Source organism: Dipodomys merriami, unplaced genomic scaffold (assembly GCF_024711535.1).
Source record: "Dipodomys merriami isolate MVZ:Mamm:240054 unplaced genomic scaffold, mDipMer1.0.p SCAF_159, whole genome shotgun sequence".
Taxonomy (NCBI): domain Eukaryota; kingdom Metazoa; phylum Chordata; class Mammalia; order Rodentia; family Heteromyidae; genus Dipodomys; species Dipodomys merriami.
In genome coordinates this window covers 1,031,586-1,036,505 of record NW_027202926.1, presented here as the reverse complement: position 1 = coordinate 1,036,505, position 4,920 = coordinate 1,031,586, and the positions used below count along the sequence as shown (strand labels likewise).

General features: G+C 34.7%; 1 pseudogene; it reads left to right on the top strand.

Annotated features, from left to right (window-relative positions):
* Positions 1-363: 363 nt before the first annotated feature.
* On the top strand, positions 364-460 carry LOC138827635 (U6 spliceosomal RNA; annotated as a pseudogene).
* Positions 461-4,920: the final 4,460 nt, after the last annotated feature.

Here is a 4,920-nt window from a genome sequence, read left to right as displayed (position 1 = left end):
AAAATGTCAGCTGAAGAAGTTTAGAAGTAGCGCTTAAGCAACGCTTAGTTTGAATCCATTAGGTCCACAAAGCTGGACAAATAAGTACTTGAAAAAGCCATCACCTTTGGACCTAACTATAAATAATAGAGAGTATGATCAAATTCCAAATAAAAAGACTTAAGTATTCATTGGCAAAAATAGTTTGGAAATGTGAGCAATCGACTGATCAATATAATTTTTTCCAATATTCACAGAATTTTAGGGAAATAAGATCGATAGCATTGTTAGGAACAATAAGGTTTCCTTGTTACAAGTAGGCACCCATAGATATAAGCCTGTATAAAGATTGCAGCATTAACTATTAAATTTAGAGGATACTACATGCTTCAGCAGCACGTATACTCAAATTACAACACAGAGATTAACATGGCACTTGCACAAGGATAATATGAAAATTTGAGAAGTATTCCAAATTTTTCATTCTTCAGATGCAAGAAATGAAAAAAAGTGATTAAAAAGTTGATTACAAAATTACAAGTGTAACAATACACGTAATTCATATAATTAAATTTAGTTTGACATCAGTGTATTAAATCACCTCAGAAAGGCGTTTACATAGCATAAACTTTACAAAACTTTTCAAATTAGACAACATTGTCATTTTATCCCAAAGAAAAATAATATTAAGACCTAGAAAAAAAGGAATCAAACTGTTTCTATATGGAATACAATCGGAAAGTACACATTAATGAACGTATATATTATAAAATAATATAGAATTCAATGTATATCTAGGAGAAAATAAATTATGAACATTATGCAAACATAGAATATAGAATATTATAAAATATACATTTTCAGACAAGCACCAGAAATATTTTAGTTTCTGTACTACTCATTTCAACAGGTAAATTAAAATTATTTCTTATTAAAAAAATCACAAACTCTGAAGAATTTATTATACATGTTTACAAAATCTATTGAATGCATTTTTCCATCCAAGGCAGGCAATTCACTTGGAAGAATTCCGCGGAATCCATGAATTTTTACAGTAAAATATTGGTGCTGCGGGGCACTGGTGGTTCATGCCTATAATCCTAGCTAAACAGGAGACTGAGATCTGAGGATCATGGTTCAAAGCCAGCCTGGGAAGGAAAGTCTGTGGTACACTTATCTCAAATAAACCACTAGAAAACTGGAAGTGGAGCTGTGTCTCAAGTGGTAGAGGGCTCACCTTGAGCTGAAGATCACAGGGATAGCTCCAGGCCCAGAGTTCATGCCCCATGACCGACCAAAAAAAAAAAAAAAGATATTGCACTTATTTGGATTGTGAAAATATTTTGTAGGGACACAAAAGATGAACTTGCATTTTTGAAATTTAAGAAACTCAACCCAACCATTAGGACTTCGGTGAACAATTTGTACAGCCTTTTACAACTTCATAGAGGTAGTGATACATACTTATGCTTTTGGCAATGTCAAATAGAGTTTCTTCTATGTTGTTCTTCAGGCCTGGATTTATGTAATGGTTCAACAGAAGGCGATCCAGCGTATCTTTGCTATCTCAATTCTCAACAGCAAGATATAAGCGTGTCAAGAGTCCTTTAGTTTGGGGAAGTGTTACTGTGGCTCAAGCGGTAGAGCACTCCCCTTGAGCTGAAGAGCACAGGGACAGCACCCAAGCCCAGAGCTCAAGTTCCATGACCGACCAAAAAGAAAAAAAACACAACAACAACAAAAATCAAACAAACAAAAATATTTGGGCTGGGAAAGTGGCTCAGTGGTAGAGTGCTGGCCTTGCATACATGAGGCCCAAGGTTCGATTCTTCAGCACCACATAAGCAGAAAAAAAAAGCGGGAAGTTGTGCTGTGGCTCAAGTGGTAGAGTGCTAGCCTTGAGCTGAAGAGATGAGGGACAGCGTCCAGGCCCAGAGTTCAGGCCCCACGAACAGACCAAAAAAAATTTAAAAAAAAAGTCCGTTAGTTTGGCCATTGGTATCTGTATCATGATGAAGTAAGAAAGAAGCGACTCTGGTATTATTCCACGTGTATGCACTGTTCAGGGGTGTCCAGTCATCTACAGTTATTGCATGTGCCGCTTGAGACACCAACTCACTGACAATGTCTAAGTGTCCACCGTAGGCTTCTTGAAGAGGGATATACTGATCATCATCCCTACTATTCACATAAGTGGCCTTTTGAGAAAGAAGTCTCCGCACTGTAGTAAGCTGAATATTTTCGACAGCCCATTGAAGAAATATGGTTGGATCCTTCTCCAATTTTTTTCTTGCAATTGATACCATTCCTTACTTTTTCATCTTGTTCCCCATATTCCTAAGAATTGCCTAACCAGAGACTTTGAGTGCCAGTGGGAATGAGGTGTCCATGTATTTCCCTAATAATTCACATTGGTTGAACTGGTCAGAAATATCTGGTGAATTTTCTGCAACTGTTTATTCACCATGATTTATTTTCTCTTTTTCCAATTTTACTATTCGAAATTATTCTAACTGGAGAGTAGGGAATTGATGGAGAGCAGAGGAAAGATATTCCTCCATATTCAAATGTACACACTGAAAATGAGGACCAGTGATGTCTTCATGTGCAGCTTATTCTAGGCATGAGAAAATAGGAAATAATGCCTTCCATATAAATGATTTGGGAAATGGCAGAGCAAAAAGTGAAATGATACAACCAAAAATATAAAAGCAAAATAAATTAGGATAATTATGGAGCAATCGTGTTATATATGAGAACCATGAAAGGGAGAGAGAAAGAAATAGAAAGATGTGTAATGACGTAGCTAGCCACATAATCCATGCCTCTGATCAATTTGTAGAGCAAACAAAATTTTATTTTTTAAAAGAGATGGAAATCGAATTTATGTATTTACTTGAAGTTAGTAAATACATTTTTAGTAGCCTACGTAAAGAGACATAACTTTCCCAAACTACAGACAGTAAAATAAATCCTTGATAGTTCTAGTAACAGATCTGACTGAAATCAGTTGAATCATACTTTTCTTGTACAATGAAGGAATAAGAGGATAGTAAAGCAGCTAGAGAAGGCAGGGAGATTGTATCTGTGACAAAACTTTGTGGAAATTGGTATTGAGGATTTCTTACTGGTGATCCACTTGCACTGGAAGCATGATTCTGAAGTATTGCTTGCCGATTCTGAACTATTGATTTGATTATTATATTCTCCAAGAAGAAAATGAGAATTGATAGTGAAGGACTACTAATACATTTTGACCTTCTCACTAAGCACTTTCAATCATCAAAATTACATGAAGACAATAGACAGGCCTACTTTTTAGATGAAAGCAAGTGTCTTATAAAAACAAGGAATGTATGTAGTCATGCAAAGGACTTCTATTTTACCAATGCCGCATACATTTTTCTAATGTTGGGTACCAATAAATAATGGATCTATTAGAAAGCTCTTAAGGCTCCTATGTTCAATAGTGAGTTCTCTTACACAATATCATGGTATTTTTTGTGTATGGTTTTAAGAATAAATTTACATTACTAACTTGAATTTCTGACAGGACAGTATCATCACTGTACATCTTGCTTCGATACTCTCATTTTAAAATTACCATCTAAGTATGTGCATTAGATAACTATATAGGAAAAAGTAGCAGCCACACTGATGGCTTATGTCTTTAGTAGTAGTTAATCAGAAAGATGAAATCTGAGCATTGTGGTTTGAAAACAGACCAAGAAAAAACAGTGCATTAGATTCTGATTTGAATGTAACCAGCAAAATCTAGAAATGGAGCTCTGGTACAAGCAGTAAAATGCTAGCCTTGAGAAAACTGAAACAAAAAATAAATTCTGGGACAAAGCCAGGCCCTGAGTTCAAGCCCTAGTAGTAGCACCAAACAAATAAATTAATTAATAAGGTAATTAATTAATTACAACTAAATTAAGTGGTCACATATGGAGAGGCAGGTAAAATGTAACATGTGTGGTAATGGTTTATGTATTATTTTGTAATAAGGCATATTATCATTTGTCCTAATCACTAATATTTTATGTGGACTTTTTGTACAATAAACCCTGAATTTAGCATGCGTGTATATGTGTGTGTATATGTGCAAACATGTGTGTATGTGTATATGTGTGCGTGTGCTGTTGCAATGTTGCTTGCCAATGTGGACAGGGTGAGGCTGAAAAAAGCTAACCGTGTTGCAATGTTTTTATTTATCAGTGTTCTGTCATGTCATTTCAGTGGAACCAGCCTTTGTACATATTATTTGTCTAATAATAACATCATAATCAAAGCATTTACAATATTAAGTTAGAAAAAGAGACCGCTTTCAGCTCTTATTTTATGTTAGGTAAGAAGATACAGACATAATTAGTAAGTTGTTGCTATAAGATGATTGTCAGTACAAAATACGTACTTGACCTCTTAAATTGGTTATACTTTTAAGATACACTCATAGAGTTATTTGGACTGACTTGACCAAACAGGTATTACTCTCTGATTATTCCTGTGAAACACAAGTTGGATAAACTCTTTCCGGAATTCTGTTGAAAATCACTTTCTTTGCAAGATTATATCTATTCTCACTAAGAGATAATCCAATCCATATTATGTTTGAATATCCCATCTTATTCATTGAAAATAAGTATTGTGGATATGCTTGTTAGATATTCCTTTCAAAAACGAACAAACAAAAAGCAAGTGTTATGTCCATATTGTGGATGCATTTGAAGGTGTTTTGTACATGCACAGGTATCTTTACTAATGGCTCTTTTGTGGGAGAAACTACGGCAACTTTAACAAATAAGGCTTTTTGAATATCTGTTCCAATATACATAACATCTCAGAGCAAGTCTTGCAATTTCTGAAAATCCTTTGAATCTTTTAGTATTATTTCAGTTCATTGACTGTAGAGCTAAAATTTCTGAAATATTGTTAAGATCT